We start from the raw sequence: 18,225 nt of genomic DNA, 5'->3' as shown, positions 1-18,225 counted from the left end.
AGTAGGGGGCACCATGTGGAGAGACTATGGATTCTGTCTCCTCAAGTTATCTCTAAAGTATGAAAAAGAGAAAGGTCACACCGTTTTCTTTAGACTAAAAGGGAAAGAGAAATGTGGACACACCAACTAGCCAGGAACTGGAGATGGCAGCTCCAGGGCACTGTGGGATTTGGTGAAATAAAGTTTACTTTGGAAATGACTAAGAATCACACAGGCTGGGGTAGACCTGCATTTAATTTTTATAGTTTGTAGAGCAGCACAAATCTCTTAATGCCTCTGCTAGTCTTTGGACCTTATTCCCTCCCAAAGCTCATGATCTAAAAAAACTAAACACTTGCTCTGCAGAGCAGCATTATTGGAAGGTATGGAACCTTTAAGATGCAAGAGCACTTTCTCCCTCCCTCCCTCCCTCCCTTCTCTCTCTCTCTCTCTCTCTCTCTCTCTCTCTCTCTCTCTCTCTCTCTCTCTCTCTCTCCCTCTCTCCCCCTCTCTCCCTCCATCCCTCCCCCCTCTCTCTTTCTCTCTCAGTGTGTATGTGTTTTGCAGGTCACTGATGATGACCTTGAGGGGGACTACTATGAGATTCTGCTCTTTCCCTCTCTGTATTTTGTATTCCATCCATGAGATTAAAGGAATTCCTCCATCACACACTGTTGCCATGGCATGACTGCAGGAAAATTCCAAATCAGTGGGGTCACTAGATCATGAACTTGAGCCTTCAAAACTATGAGTCAGAGCAAAGCTTTCCTCTCCATAAGTTGATTGTTTCAGCTATTAGGTACTAGAAGGCTGATGAACAATCTCTAAGACCTTTTTTTCTAGCTATAAACCAGAACCGAGAACAGTACCCTACCCACACATGCTGTTGTGAGGTCAAATGAATCAGGATCAGTGAGATGTAAGTGAAATGCCCACAATAGATTAAGGTACATAAGGAGCACTTGGGTACTACAGCTATTATTATGGTTACTTATCTCATTCTCTACTTTGGTAACATGAGGTCCCTCATCCTCACTAAGCTTTAAGTTCATATAGTTTTCATCTTAAGGTCAAAGCCATTAATTTTAGCAAGACTCAAATTGGCAGTTGGGGTCTCCTTTTCTGATGCTTACAAAGATCCACCTCTGGCCAGAAATGTCTATAAGTAACAGCAGAGACTTAGCTTAACATGGGAGGAAGAATACAGGTACACATCTCAGCACTGTCCTGAAACTTGGACAAGTCTGTCCTTTTACACCCTGGTGTCCTCCTCTTCCAGTGAGTCACCCTGTTTTTTTACAATAACCAATGTCCATCCCCTCCTGCATCCAGAGTCTGGCGCTAAGCTCCAGCTCTGTATGCAGCACTCTGAATAATTGAAGCTGATTTGTGCAGGAAGCAAGCTCGTTATTTAAATGAATGCCTGTATTTGTCAGACTCTTTCCCCCTTCATGAAGCTCGCTCACCTGCATTCAAGCGCATCCTGTGAACTCCTCATGGCAGCTCTTTGTCTTCTCCTTAAAGAAAAATGAGGTCTAGAGAAGCTGTGTGATGGATAATGCCCAAACTATTGTGTCTCTTGGTTTGGGTTTCCTGAGCTGATTTTATCATAGAATTTGTATAGAAATTTATAATTTTGTAAATTAAAAATTGTTTATTGCTTTTGTTGCAATGAGGGTTGGGAAACTTAATGCTTGAAAACACAGATTTCAATAGTACAGATCCTTGAAAGTGTGGACCAGCTTTTGAATTATATTTTCCTCACCAGGTTAGCGATAAAGGAGAGACCACGGTCTAGGCCTCAGTTTTATTATTTTTAGAGGGGTGACAGCCTTTAACCCAATATAGTTTCTACATCACTGGGCTAGGTTGTAGTAACAGAATTAATATAGGATATTAATTATAGTGTATCCAATATACTAAGAGCTCAGAAAGTAATATTAGTTTAGAAATAGGAAACTGTGTGTCTCTGATGTGCTAATTAATTCCCAGAACCTCCCCATGGCAGCCTAGGCCACCAGAGGGCTTCTGGCCCATACTGCCAGCTGTCATTTGTTCCTGAGCCCCAAGTCTTCCAGGTAACGGATCTCAGCAGATGCAAAAAGAATGTCTGATTTCTCTGTGTCACAGAACCACATGACTGCCAATATTATTTATTTTGGTGCCTAGACATCTCTCAACTTTCCGTTTTCTTCTGAATATGTTGCTATCATATGATTCCAAATAGCCAGCAAGACATACTTTTCCATGGAAGATGCAAAAATGACCAGGTGTATGAAAAAGTGTTCAGCATCATGAATCATTACAGAAATGCAAATCAAAGCTACAACAAGCTGTCACCTCACAGCTGTAAGGATGGCTGGCACAAATAGACCAGAGGTTGGTCAAGAAGGACTTGTGAAGGCTAGAGAAAGGAAGGCTCTGCAGCCTGTTGGTGAGAATATAGATTGATACATTTAGCTTGGATTAACCTAGAGGATGTGACACAAAGAGAAGTAAGTTAGACACAAAAAGAGAACACTGTATAATGTCACCTCTACATGACTCTAAAATAGGTTAGATGCAGAGAAATAGAGAGAAGAATGTTGGTTACTAGGAAAGTGAAAAATAGGAAATAGTAGATCTTGCTACAGCTACAAACTTGTAACCTTATTGGATGTTCTACCTGTAGACATAATGTAAAATACAATGCCATTGATAATATTGTGTTACAGACTGAAATTTTACAAAGAGAAGAGATTTTAGGTATTCTTATTTCCCAAATTAAAGCATATCTATCGAAGGTGACATATAGATTAATTTGTTTGAAGTAATAACTATGTGTATTTACTTAAGACACATACATCACAAACAAGGAGAAGGAAAGACAGCAAAGAAAGAGAATCAAACACAAACCTCCCTCCCTTAGTCTTTTTTGGCTCTTTCTAACCAGCACTGCAAATTGACCAGATGAAATTTTATTCCCAATTTGTGCCTTGAACTTTCCCCTTCACATATTGCTGAACTTATGACCACAGACTTGAACATTTCAACACCACCTGTGACTTTTCCCTTTTTTACCTTATGTTCATTAACCAACATTTCCCATGACCACCTCTCTAATTCTCCACAGTCTCTGATAGCTATCATTCTCTCGACTTCTATAAAATCAGTTTAAGATTACATGGGAGTGGCATTGTGCAGAATGTGTCCTTCTATACCTAGCTTATTTCATTTAACACAGTGTCTTCTAGGCTTTTCAGTGTTGTCACAAATCAGAGAATCTTATCCTTTTATAGCTAAATAATAATACATATATAATGTGCATATATAATATGTATCTATTGCCTATATTATATTTATACTTTGATGAATATTTAGTCTAATTTCATATCTTGGCTACTGCAGATAATGCTTCAATGAATGTAGGAGTGTGTATGTATGTTGTTTTTCTTTTTCCAGATTATCCCATTTATGTGTTAAAATCATATAAATATATACTTTTATATTGGCTTAATTTAGCTATATGATTTTAATTTTCTCCATATTATTATCATTCCTATTAAAATACAAAATAATGAGTATTTGGGTTTCACTCTCTTACAGACATACACAAACTCACAAACTCTAGAGTCTATATATCAGGAAGATAGGCTATGTCTGTCATTCTGAGTATGGTTTAGTTTACTTAACACAATAGTCTCTATCCAACTCCATGTACATCTTTTTGTGGCTCAATTGTTGATTTCTTTTTATTTTATTGTTGAATATTATATTATATATACCTTATATCTAGTTTATGCATGCACCTTTTTATATCATTTACAAATTTTGGATTATTAAATTCTTTTTCATTAATGTATTTTCTCATGTATTACATTTCAATCACAGTATTCCCTCCCTCCCTCTGCCTCCACGTTCCCCATCTCCCCTTCTCCTTTCCCATCCATTCCTCCTCTGTTTCCCTTCAGAAAAGGTCAGGCCTCTAACCAAACATGGCATATAAAGTTGCAGTAAGATTAGGCACCTCCCCTTATATTAAGGCTAGATGAGTCAATCCAGTAGGGGGACAAGGGTCCCCAAAGCAGGCAAAAGTGTCAGAAATACCTCATACCTGCTCCCACTGTTAGGAGTCCCACAAAAATACCAAACTATACAATTATGGCATATATAGAGAGGGCTCACACTAAATCCATCTAGGCTTCCCATTGTTTCTTCAGTGTCAGAGAGTTCCTATATATCATTTCCACACATACATACCATTAGCCTCTCCTAAGCCCTCTCAATCTTGTTGATCCCCTCTTAGTCAGAGAAGCTTTTTTTGGCACTGAGTGACAGTTAAACCAGACTAAAGTCAGCAAGACTGACTATAAATGACTGTGAGTGGCCATCCTTTATTGTGTGTGTGTTCTCTTTTAGTAATCATTTCATTCATTTACATTTCAAATGATATCCCCCTTCCTACTTACCCTTCACCAACCCCCCCCACCCCATATCCCATGTCCCTCCTCCCCTTGCCTTTATGAGTGCTCCTCCACCCATCATTCATTTACTCCTGCATCACTCCTATAGCCTCCCCCTATGCTGGGGCATCAAGCTTCCCTCCCCTCCCATTGATGTCAGATAAGACCATCCTCTGCTGCTATGTATATGGTGTCCTGGCTCCCTCCATAGGCACTCTTTGGTTGGTGGTTTAGTCCCTGGGAACTTTTGGGGGTTCAAGCAATTGTTATTGTTGTTCTTATGGGATTGGAAACCCCTTCAGCTCCTTCAGTCCTTCCCCTAGCTCTTCCATTGGAATTCCCAGACTCAGTCCAATGATTGGCTGTGAGCATCTGCATTTGTATTGGTCAGGGGCTGGTAGAACCTCTCAGGGAACAGCCATACCAGGTTCCTGCCAGCAAGTACTTCTTGGCATCAGCAATAGTGTGGGGGGTTGGTATCTGCAGATGGGATGGATCCCTAGAAGGGATGATCTCTGGATGCCCTTTCTTTCAGTCTCTCTTCCAGTTTTAGTTCCTGTCTTTTCTTTAGACAGGAACATTTCTGGGTTAAAATTTTGAGATGTATGGGTGACCCTATCCCTCAACTGGGGACTGTGCCTATGTACTGGAGGTGGGCTTTACAGGTTGTATCTTCCCTTTGTTGGTTATATTATGTCCTTTGAGTCCTAGAAAATACTGTGAGAGAGAGAGAGAGAGAGGGAAGACTGTAAAGGGCAGGAGATTGGGAGGAACACTGAAATCCCATCTTCTGGGCTGGACATGGCCATTGCAGTCAGCAACATACATGCAGCTGTGACCACTTACACCATTCTGCCCATGTGTTATAAAAGCCTTTCACCTTTTAAAGGACTCTTCATTGATTTTTTGAGGGGGGGAGTCAGTTATGAAATAAAGCTACCTTAAGCATTTGTTTGCCGAGCACCATGTGAATGTAGGTTTTGAATACATTTTGTTAAATTACCTAGAAATATGGTAGCTGAATTGTAGTGTAAGAGTGGTCCTCCTGAAGTGGCTGTACACATTGCATTTCTAGCACCATGAGTGACAGTTCTTGTGATACTACATCTTTTCAGTGTTGTCAGTGTATTGGATCTTAGCCATCTTGATAGGTGTGCTGTCGCATCTCATTTCACTGTGATTCCCCAGTGGCTCCATGCGCAGCATATAGCAGCCTTTCACACATGTGGCTGTTGTTTGTGTATCTCTCTGTTTAGATTTCTGTCCAGATCTTTTACTAATTTTAAATCTGGTTGTTTGTTTCTTGCTTTTGTGTTTTAAATGTTCTGTAAGCCCTGAATCAGACATGTGTTCTGTGAATATTTTAGAGTCTATGGCTTGTCTTCCCAGTTTCTTAATTCTCATGACGGGTAGCTTGCCAGGTTTTTTCCATAGATCTTTTTGTGAGTATTGAAGTTAAAAAGGTAGTAACTTCCAAAGTCAATTTTCTCCTGTGTAGCCTTTTAGAATTCTGGTGTCTTTAGTTTGGGCTAATGGTCTGCTTTGATCTATTTCTGTAAGAAGTAAACTATAGTTTAAGTCCAATCATCTTTTTGGGTTTTTTTTTTTTGAGATAATAACTACATCATTTCCCCTTTCCCTTTCCTCCTACTTAACTCTCATGTATATATTACACACACACACACACACACACACACACACACACACACACACACACACTCTGTTTTTTCCAAAATACAACCTGCTCAGTCTGTATACAGTTACTTACATATATGTTTTCTGGAATGAGCATTTGGTACTAAATAACCAGTTGTTCTGCTCTTCCCTGGAAAGGATGATCTCTCTCACTTACAACATTCCTTACTTGCTTGTAGTTCTTTTGTGTAGGAACCAGCTGACAAGAGTGAGGCTGAAGTAGAGAAGGCGACTGAATGAGAATGAGAGGACCACCACTCTACTGGCAATGGCATTAAGCCTTTAATGTGAGAAATCTTTTATAGTAAAGCACAGTGAGGCTAAAAAATAGAATTTAACAATGATCATGTAGCACAATTTCTTAGCACTTTCTCACAGCAAAAGCATGCCCACTTCTTCATATCTTACCGTAAATAGTTCCCCCATGCCCAGGTGCATGAGGTTAGTTTCCTTGACCCTTGCACGCACAGCTCTCAAGAGCTTTGAATTTCTTCCAAAAACATCTTGGGTTTATGGTGCAGTTATGTCCTCAGCTGCAGGGAGACTATCAGAAGGTGCCCCCTCCTTGCCTTTCAGCAGAGGGGCCACCCCTAAGCCTTCCCCTATGCTAAAGAACATTCCCACCACATATCACCCTTTTTTATTTTATTTAAAAAAATCTTCATTGGTAGCTCATCTTGTTTAGCATGCAGTTTCATTCTTTTCACCTCCAACATGGTTCTATTTAAACTATTAATAATTATGCACATACAGCAGGGCATCATGAATAAAAACACTAAAATAACAAATAAAATCAATACAATACTTATTGCAAAAGAAATAGCATCATGTAAGGAAGGGGACCCAAAAGATAAACTCTTAATAAATCTTTCAGCTTCTTTAGCTATATCAATATCAATTGGTAGAGCATTGGCAAGATTTTGTATTTGAGAATGTAATTCTGCTAAATCCAAAGAAGACTGCCACAGCTTTCCATAACATTGTTTTAAAGGTAACATTATTTCTAGACCAAATTCCATACAAGAGATTATAAGGTTTCTTATTCTGATATGTCATTCCAGTCACACAGTCCATCTTGACACATGGTAACATTCACATGGTATAATCTCCAGAAGGGACCAAAATCACTTTTAGGAGGAGAAGATTGATGACACATAGGAATGATATCAGGCAAATGTTCCAGTCCTAAATAAGCAACGGTAATATTTCTTTTGAGATACAACATTTCTACACCCCAATGTTCTCCTGAAGTGAAATTCTTATCCCAGTCAATCAGTCTAGCTACTCGGGTACAGTTATTCTTTTCTTCTTTTGTGAAACACAAAGGCAGATTTTTTGCCATTCTAGAATAATTTGTTCCAGAAAGATATATGGGATGAATATGATCAGAAGATGGTGGTCCCAACACATGAGTATTGTTAACATATATAGGTACTTGTTCATCTACTCATGTTACAGGATGAAGGACGGGAGGATGAGGAACATAAGACCAGTAGACTTCAGCTTTTACTGTAAACTGAAGAAGCCATAAAATGCTGAGAACATGAGCCAAGACAGCCAACCGCTTCTTAAGATGCTTTTCGTTATTTCTCCTCACTCTGGGGCGAATGATCATTCACTGCATCTTTGCCTTCAGTTTTGCTGTTTTGATTTTTGGCATGCCAGACACACCTTTCAGGTATCCACCGAGGATTAGGAGACTCTGTAGGGAAAATACAAACATACCTTCATTCCCATATTAAAACTGGATATGGGCCATATAATGAGTTATCTAAAGGATCCTTCCATAAAACAGGAGGATAAGTTGTATAGGAAGGGTGCCAATGGCGATCATCAGCAGAAACACCATTAATATCCACATTCAAAACTTTTAAAATAAAAAGAGAATGAGATAAAATAGTCTTTGGTGTCATAGGATGCCATGCTTTTGTAGGGGTAAGACCTCATGGGCTTTACCCATCCACTTTGTTATGTTTGTTATTATTGCCATTGTTCAATTCATGTTTATTCAGTCTTGCTGGTGAGACATTATAGGGGTAGCTTTTGATGTCCCTAGGAGACAGTTTCACAGAAAGCTCTGTTTTTCTAGGTCTTTATAATCTTTCTGTCCACCTCTTCTACAATGATCCCTGAAGCTTAGGTGTGGCAGGAAGAGAAGCTACAACTACCACTTTCCTAAACCAGCATAATCCTTGCCTACATTCTAAACACTTGTCCTGTATTCACAGATAAGTGTAGTCCTCAGCCATCATCCAAGGAAACTTCTTTTTGCAACTGACAAAGACTGTTACAGAAAACCACAAGTGATCAAATTGCAGAGTTGTGGAACCCAGTTCCAAAGGAGGCATCAACGATGAAATGCCCCCAGCTTCTGTTCTTGCACAGGGGTGCCTTGTGGCTCTAGCACCACTTGTTGAGAAGTCAATTCTTTCTCCGTGGAATTTTTGTCACTCTGTTGTTAACAGCCAGCTGATCACTTTGCATGGGTATGTTTCTGTAGTCTGTATTCTATTTCAGTGTTCTGTTTACTTATTCTTTTACCAGTACTGAACTTGTTAGATAACTTTAAATCTATATGAGTCTTGACATTGGAGATGGTAAGTTATCAGATTTTGTTTTCCTGGTTGGCTTTTGTGAGGACTGTAATACATGCTTGTCATCCTGAAAGTCAATTTTTAAATGAACTTAATAATTTTGTAAATATAAGAGTGATTAACAGCCCTGGGCACTCATTCCCTAGGAATATTTCAGAGAGGGTTTCTCTATTTCCATCCCAGTAGAGGAGACATATTTCAACTCATACTCCAACTCTCATATAAAGTTTTAAGTCATATTTCATCTTACCATAAATGTATGTGGCTATCCACTAGCAGAGTCTTCAAGAGGTGGGTTGATCCCTCTCAGCTTTGGTTTCTCATATTCATCCTTATTGCAGAAACCCTCGATTCACATCTAGGATCCTCCAAATAAGAAGCGATGTGTTTCTGTATGCACCTTTTCCAGGGTTCTCTAGAATGTTCAGGTTTCCTCCATTATCCCCAAAGGATGAAATGGTACGAGTGTACAAGTGCCTATGTCTTAGCTAAACCCTCTAATCAAAGATAAAGGTCAGTTCCTTATTGGACATGCATCCAGCATCTCAGTGGAGTTCTCTTAAAATTTCCCCCGCCCTTCTCAAATGTCTATCTTATGATAGAAAAGATGTGCCCAGAGTCTGTAGGAGGCCTACAGTTCTCAGTCATCTCCTCTATAGGTTGCCTGGGGTGATGGAGGTAAGTCTTGAAGCACTAAGGATGTTGTTGCTTGGTAATAAGATCTGAGAGAAGAGAGCTGGCAGATTTAGTAATCTGAAGCTACTTTGATCTTGTTATTTTTAACTTTGACCCATTAGCTGAATACTAAGGGCATAGAGATACTGCTTGTTTGTGGGTCTTATTGTGGAGGTTTCCCACAGAGATCTCTGGCCCGGCTTGGTGGGGGAGCCCTTGAGCAGAGAATCGAGCAAGCATGGACGGGGCGTCTCTGCCCTGTCTTCCAAGATGCTCTGTTTCTCCGCGCTGCCCTGTACTGAGTCGGGTTGGGCTGGGCCGACAGGCCAATTAGCCAGTGTGGCACAATTTCAGGCCACGTTTCTGGAGAGCAAATCTCTTAACAGCTCTAAGAACAGAGGGCTCAGACCATGGAGTAGATCTTTCACGTGCTTTACTTCCCTGGATACCATACATATATATAGTTTTTTTGGGGGGGGGGATCATTCAGATTTCAGCAGCAGTTATCTCTCATTGGTTTGGGCTGAGAATCTTTATTTGCATGTAAAAGGGCTTGACCAATATTACACACCTCTCCTGCTGGGGTCGTTGTGTGGGGGTTGGGCTGAAATCTGAGCCATTGGTCTCAGGCACAAATCACCAAACACCTACAGTCCCTTCTGAACAAATGCTCAGTGGGTCTCCGGGGTTCCAAGGTGGCTGTTCTCCTGGACTCCAGCTGTCAGAACTGCCCATTGCCCCACACTTGTTAAAATGGAACTATAGTGAAAATATATGGCTGAGTACCTTTCTCCAGACATCTACACTTACTAGGGGTGTCACAAGTTGGGCTCCACATTTATTCCCAACCAATATCTACTACCCTTCATCCATCACAATCTTTCCCCATGCATAGTTGTCCCATGCTATGGATCATGTACAACAAGTTTATACTGCTTTGTCCACCCAGGGCACTCTTCTTTCATATTGTGACATGGCTTGGTTACTCCATGGAAATTTAGCTACAATCCATCCTACCTTTTTATCCACATTTAACACTATCTATGTATTAACTATCTAAACCTTTTAAAAGATTAGCACCATCATGGCAGGGACATGGGTATCTTGTTGGGTTCTATATTTCCAGCCTTAGGATACCATTAATGCTCCAGAAAAACTTGGGAAATACTTTATAACATTTGTTTGAATTCACAGACAATGGTGGCAATGAAAATTGAATGCATCTTGTGAGTTCTGTACTTTATTTGTAGCAGCCATCATATCATTCCAGTTCTATGAAAGAAATTGTCACCCAAAGACAGAAAGACCCAACACAGAACTATCTAGATGCTCAAAAGAACATGATGTTATTTATATATATATATATACATATATATATATATATACCTCTTTAGACTTATATTTTCATTTTATGCTTTTTAGCTAAATAAATAGAGTTTCATTCAGTAGATAAATGCAATATCTACATACAACCCAGAAAAATCAGAAATTCTAGTTGCTTTTAGGAAGGCATTCAATACTTCGTTTATGGGTATAGCCTTCTGGAATTTCCCTACACTCTCTACATTTCTCTACATCTACATTGCCATGTCAACTTGTATTATCATTGTATAGATCTTCTTCAGGCAAGATATTCTTGATATTTTATGGGTGTGTTTTCACTGTCATGTCTAACTAGCCAGAGGCATCCTGGTCCACTAGTCTTATAGTCTTTCTGACCCCCAGCTCCCTCATTGTGTGATTTTCTTTTTCTATGAGCCTTAGTTATAAGGGTTGTATATGAGAGTTCTTTAGAAGAACTTATAGAATAGATCTGTCTGTCTGTTTGACTTGGTTAGTTAGTGTTCTATTGCTGTGAAGAGATACCATGATCATAGCAATTCTCATAAATGAAATCATTTAATTGAGGCTGGCTCACATCTCAGAGGTTCAGTCTTTTATCATCATGACAGGAGGCATAGTGGCACAGAAGCAGACATGGTGCTAGAGAGAAAGCTGTGAGTTCTATACCCAGTTAGACATGAGAGAGAGAGAGAGAGAGAGAGAGAGAGAGAGAGAGAGAGAGAGAGAGAGAGAGAGAGAGAGAGAGAGAGAGAGAGAGAGAGAGAGAGAGAGAGAGAGAGAGAGAGAGAGAGAGAGAGAGAGAGAGAGAGAGAGAGAGAGAGACAGAGAGAGAGAGACAGAGAGAGAGAGACAGAGACAGAGAGAGACAGAGACAGAGACAGAGACAGAGAGACAGAGAGACAGAGAGAGAGAGAGAGAGAGAGAGAGAGAGAGAGAGAGCTTGAGAAGAAGGGAAGAGGAGAGGAAGAGGGAGAGGGAGAGGGAAAGGGAAAGGCAGAAGAGATATCTTTCCTTGAGCTTCTGAAATGTCAATGCTCATCTTAATGATACACTTCCTCCAAAAAGACATACCTATACCTATCACAATAAGTCTACATGTCCTAATTCTTTCAAATAATGCTATTCCTTATTAGTGTATGGGGGCCATTTTCATTCAAACCTCCCATATTATATATCTCTATAAAGAGGATTTATTAAAATAGCTTACATGCTGTGGTGCAACTAGCTCAACCATGATTGTCTTCCAACAAAAGAGCCAAGAATCTAGTACTTGTTCAGTCCACAAGTTTGGATGTCTCAGCTGGTCTTCAGTATACAGCAGAATGCTGAAGAAGTGAGATATAATGCCAGTGAAGGAATGAACACACTAGAAATATCAAGAATAAGGTGGCAAAAGAGCAAGCTTTCTTCTTCCATGTCCTTTATATAGGCTTCTGGCAGAAGGCATGGCCCAGATTAAAAGTTTAATCTTTCTAAATCAAAAGTTCTAGATTAGAAATGGGTCTTTCCATTTCAAATTAAGAAAAAGAAAACTCTTACGAATGTACCCAGCCACTCAAATTTTAGTTAATTTCAGATGTAGTAAAAATGACAACCAATAATGGCCATCACAAGTTATACTAAAGATGAATCAAGCATTCTGTGGCTGCTGAGAAAGGGAGAATCTGTTTGCTATATCAAGAGCTCCTACTAGATTGTTCAATTCCAAGTCATCACCCTGGACACATGTACATAGGAGTGATGTTAAGTAGACTCAGTAGGGTGTGTGTGTGTGTGTGTGTGTGTGTGTGTGTGTGTACAAATTCATGACCTCTTCTGCATAATGTATATATTATACTGAACACTATTGGAATTAGGCTGGAGAAAAGGGCAGGAGTGATTCAGATACCACTCTCATGTAGAAAGTTCTGAAGAAGAAAAGTCACCCCATGCTGTACTGATTTCCCTTAGCCACCTTTACGTTTACCAGCTCCCTGCAGTATTTCTCCCCCTTTTTTTTACTCACATTGTAATCCTTTCAATGAGCAGAATGTCTTCATCTGAGAGATATTTTAGCTGAATTCTCTAGGATGATTCTAAACTCACTCTTGGGAATCTGTTACCAACTCTACCATTATAACTTGTACTGAGTTACATAGTTCTGTTTTCCTTCTAATATGTCCCACAAGGCAACTGTCTATTTCTGATTTTGTTGTTATGTATTTTGGGAAGTTGCCCAATCATTTTTGTAAAAAGTGCATTTGCCGAGGACCTCATAAACTTCCTTTACTCAAATCCCCTTGAAATGTATGGGAACATTTCAGAGCCACTCAAGTACAGTATTTAGGAATAGAGAAACAGAATTCACTTTCTTGATGTACCCTGACCATGTGTATAAGAGGAGAGTGGGATATATGGGTATCATAAGGTTAGGAATGACCTGCTAGGTGTTCTGCAAAATATAGAGGCAGAATTCAAAATCCAGAAGGTCAGATTCTTTATCTGTCTAGTTCACAGAAATTCTGTGAACATCTTAAACTGTGCTAGATGTTTGGCATAGATGTAGGGATTCCCATTTACCTCAGCTAAGAATACTTAGCACTGTATAATCACATAAAATTTGGGTCCTATAAAGTTCAAATGCCATGTCCATCTATTCCAGCATTAAGCATGGCTTATAGGAACAGAGATGGAGTCAAGTTTCAATCAGAATTGGCATCATGGCATGGCTTGGGCATATTGAGGGAAGAAGAGGTCAGAGTGGGATTCTGGATAGCACTAAACATGACGTTTGGTTTAGATGGCTTATTAAGGGATAAACAAAGACTGAAGTCAAGGAGAATACTTAGGGGAAGACTCAAGTTTTCTGTGGATCCACCATGATCATTCTGACAGTGGAGAGTTGGTATAGAGATTTTGAAGCATTTTAATATGTCCTATTACATGTGACCATTTTGAAATGTATGTGTCATATTTCCTTACTTTGTTTCTCAGAAAATGCAGAAGCAGAGAAGGTATAAGGCCTATCTGAAGTTGCACAGACAAGAAGCTATTAAGGAAGGAGTTTAGCAGATATGCATTCAATTTAAATGCTTGACTCTTTTTTTTTTTTAGTTACCACAAAGGAGTTTGCTCAGCATCTGCCAAACATCTAGCACAGTTTGAGATGTTCACAGAATTTCTGTGAACTAGGCAGACAAAGAATCTGACCTTCTGGATTTTGAATTCTGCCTCTATACTTTGCAGAACGTCTTGCTCAGACCTCTATCCACAAAGCAGAAGGTATTTAAATCCACAGAAATGAGATGTTTATGGAGGAAAATGTTTTACATCAGTGAATTATAATCATCAGAGCTAGCATTTCTGGGAAGTACATCATTTATTCCATCATCCCATAAGACAGACATTACAACCACTACCTTATATGTGAAGAAATTGAAGCTTGGTTCACATAGATAGTTAGATACGGATTTGCAGCAAGGAGTGTATCTTTGTTTAATTTATGTTGCTCTGATAAAATATACTGACAGGAAAGCAATGTTGGGGAAAAAAGCAACTTTTATCTTCAAATCCCAGTTATAATCTATTATTCTGAAGAATTAAATGCAAGACTTTAAGCATATAATCACAGTACACTCTGGTCAATAGCAGAGGGGGAAAAATACATGCACACAATTTGGTTGATTACTGGTATGATTTTTCCACTCTTCTTATGTAGTTTAAGAACTTTTGCCCAGGGAATGGTATTACCTACAGTGGGTAGGTCTTTTAACATCAATTAACTTAGTGAAGACAACACCCCTACAGACATGCCCAGTTACTAACTCAATGTACAGAGTTCACATAGAGACTCTCCTCCAAGGTGATTCTAGTTTGTGTCAAGTTGACAACACTGGCTAACACTGAGGATCTAACTCCAGGTTCAGGCCTTTATTCATACAGCCACAGAAACGCAGAAGAAATTGTACTGTGTGATTTTAGAAAAAAATGGGGAAAGCATTGGATGCATTCTAGAATGGGATTCAGAGGCTGGAAATTTGTGGGAACTATGACCTTCCTTCTTCTAATTAACAGACTGTCTTAGTTAGGGTTTTACTGCTGTGAACAGACACCATGACCAAGGCAACTCTTGTAAGAACAATAGTTTATTGGGGCTGACTTACAGGTTCAGAAGTTCTGTCCGTTATTATCAAGGCAGGAATATGACAGCATCCAGGCAGGCATAGTATGGGAGGAGCTGAGAGTTGTACATCTTCATCTGAAGGCTGCTAGCAGAATACTGATATTCAGGTAGCTAGGATGAGGATCTCAAAGCAGTAACACACTTATTCCAACATTCCAAATAGTGCCACTCCCTGAGCCAAGCATATTCAAATCATGACACAGACTATAGGGTTTCTATAGGATTCTTTAGGATTTCCAGCCATTGTGGGTAAAGGTCTCCTTCAAAGACATTCTGAGGCTAATAACTAATTAAAAGTCAATATGACTCAGTAATTTTGGTCAACATGGGTGCAAAATAGAATTCTAACTTAAAAATATTCATGGAGTCAAGTTAATGCAAATCAAGCATTTAATAATAATAATAAATTAGGGTAAAGCTCTGAATTCTATAAGTTAAATGAGAAATTTGCTTGAGAAAATGTGTGGGAGGAAGAGAGAACACTCATATCATCAACATTCTATGCAGAAAAAACCTTCCCACAAACATGAACAGGATGTGAGGAAACTCATTAGCAGATGAAGGACTTAAAAAGTTGGAAGGAAGAAGTTTCCGTACATAAAGCCAAGTGGATTACTTGAAAAACATGGAACTGGAAAGGAAGTTAATAAAATTGAGAATTAAGCAATGGTATCTGACCCAGTGGGAAGGAAAAGGGCAGGCAATTAAAACCTGCAGCATAGAAATTCAAAAATCTTCATAGAGCTGCAGTCACAACAAACAATAGCTCAGTTGTGATGAGTATTTGACAGCTTTTAGCATCCACTCCTATAAAAACGGTGAAGATATAAATACACATTATATTATTAAATATCACATTTTTCAATATATATCTTATCATATTGGCAGTAAAGAGAGATTCGGAATGTTTTTTAAGAGTAAAAATGGTAAGTAAAAATTGATGGCATTCGTATTTTTTTTCAGAATTTGAAAGTAACTGACAAAATATTTACTTGGCAGAGTACTTATTGTTTTCTGTTAGCCTGAGATTTATATTAATGACACTGTCTTCCAGAAATGGTCTTAGATGACAAGTTTTATAGCAACGCACTTACAGAAGAACTAAAACAATTAGATAGATAATAGAGAGATAGATTGGTAGATTATTGACAGATTAGTCAACAAATAGACTAACAATACAGACTGTAATTTCATAATTTCAAAAAAGGAAGTAGGCATCTGGTTTGAGATTATGTGGGTTTAATGATTGGACAAAGATATTACTACAAAGAAAATACAAAGAATTAATTTCTATTGTAAAGCAAAGTCCATAATGGTAAGGAATTTGTTTTATTTAATGTTTTTCCCTGGTAGCCAGAAGAACATCTGGCACAAAATAGACATTTTGTAAGATCTTACTGAGTAAATAATGCATATGTAAGAAGCAGGTTGGGTAGAGATCAGTTGCTTTCAATCCTGTTTGTATATTATTTAAATGTATTTTTCCTTAAAGAAATACTGCATTTACTCCAAACTTATAAATTTGCTCAATGTCTAGTATTTGGGGAAGAAAGAATAATATAGATGGATACAACAAGATACACTTATTACTTCATAGCTCTAAAACTAAAAACCATAGAATTCTAGCTATATATTTATTTTCTATGATATATAATCTTTTCTTTTTTATTTAGTCTGTGGATTTTCTTTTTTTCTTTTTTTTTAAGTTTTATTGCATTAAAATGAGAAAAGTTACATGATTTCAATTTATCTGAATTTGTTAACATTTAAAAACATATTTTAAGTAAATAAAATTAAATCACATTCTTGTTTTCCTTTTGTACCTCAACTCTTACCAGAGATCCCCCTTCAATACCTACAATATCTTTTTTATCATATTCTTTAAAATTTATAAAATATTATAACAATAAAAATGAGTATTATAAAATTTACTTGATATAAAACAACTTAACAGTCTTATGTAGATGTTTGTCTACAGCAATACTGAAAATACATATGTTTTTTGCAATATAAATTTAAATAACTTTAAATGTATTAACTGTATATTTCAAAATAATATATCAAAGTGTTTGTGTTTGTTTTATATTTAGTAGAACTTAAAAACTTGGCTCTTACTGTGGTAACTTGATACAAGAGTTACAAACGTCAAGCAAAGCATTCAGTCTCACTCTTTGTTGTTCTCTTACAAACCCCTCCCAATTTAACTATCTACAATTCTTTTGGGTATATAAATACTTTTATTTTTACAAGTTAAGAAACTGTGTGTATTTTTATTTTTTCTTTCTTTTATTAAAATTTACTTTTCTCAACTCTTGATCTTTTTTTATTAGATATTTTCTTTATTTACATGTAAATTTCTCCTTTCCCAGTTTCCCCTCCAAAAAACAAACAAATAAAAGCAAGAAGAACAAATCCCTGCTGCCTCCCCCCTCCCCATGCCTGTCACCCCACCCTCTCCCACTTATTGGCCCTGGCATTCCCTTACACTGGGACACAGAACCTTCACAGGGCTGAGGTCCTCTCCTCCTATTGATGATGGAATTTGCAATCCTCTACTAAACACATGCTGCCAGAACAATCAGACCCACCATATACAGTCCTTGGTTGGTGGTTGAGATCCTGGGAGCTCTGAGGGTACTAGTTAGTTCATATTGTTGTTCGTCCTAAAGGGCTGCAAACCCCTCAGCTCCATTGGTCCTTTCTCTAACTCCTTCACTGGGGACCATGTACTCAGTTCAGTGGATGGCTGTGAGCCTCTACATCTGTATTAGTCAGGTCCTGTCAGAGCCGCTCAGGAGATAGCTATATTTAGGCTGGCTTGTCCTTCCTTCAGTCTCTACTCCATAGTTAATCTCTGCAACTCCTTCCATGGGTATTTGGTTCCCCCTTTTAAGAAGGAATGAAATGTCCACCTTTTGGTCTTCCTTCTTCTTGAGTTTCTTGTGGTGTGTGGATTGTTCTTCCTGTATTCCAAACTTCTGGGCTAATAACCACCTATCAGAGAGTGCATACCATGTGTGTTCTTTTGTGATTGGCTTACCTCATTCAGGATGATATTCTCCAGATCCATCCACTTCCCTAAGAATTTCATAAATTTATTATTTTTAATAGCTGAGTAGTACTCCATTGTGTAGATGTACCACAATTTCTGTATCCACTCCTCTGTTGAGGGACATCTGAGTTGTTTCCAGGTTCTGGCTATTATAAATAAGGCTGCTAAGAATATGGTGGAGCATGTGTCCTTAAATAACTACTTTTAAAATATGTAAGCTGTTCTGAAAACCATAGTATAGTGTAAAAACATGAAATAGACAATACTACTAATAGAGAGGCT

General features: G+C 38.4%; 1 long non-coding RNA gene across 9 annotated transcripts in view; it reads right to left on the bottom strand.

Annotated features, from left to right (window-relative positions):
- The window catches only part of LOC116069578, a 315,340-nt gene that overhangs the window by 88,620 nt on the left and 208,495 nt on the right, over window positions 1–18,225 (bottom strand). The window contains exon 8 of one of the 9 annotated variants that reach the window (XR_004110044.1): window positions 6,190–6,330. The exons of the other annotated variants lie outside the window; for them this stretch is intronic. This is a non-coding gene — a long non-coding RNA (uncharacterized LOC116069578). The remainder of the gene's footprint in view (window positions 1–6,189; window positions 6,331–18,225) is intronic. 9 annotated transcript variants of the gene reach the window in all.

The sequence above is a fragment of the Mastomys coucha genome, unplaced genomic scaffold (assembly GCF_008632895.1).
Source record: "Mastomys coucha isolate ucsf_1 unplaced genomic scaffold, UCSF_Mcou_1 pScaffold22, whole genome shotgun sequence".
Lineage (NCBI taxonomy): Eukaryota > Metazoa > Chordata > Mammalia > Rodentia > Muridae > Mastomys > Mastomys coucha.
This window is presented reverse-complemented; position numbering and strand designations above follow the sequence as displayed.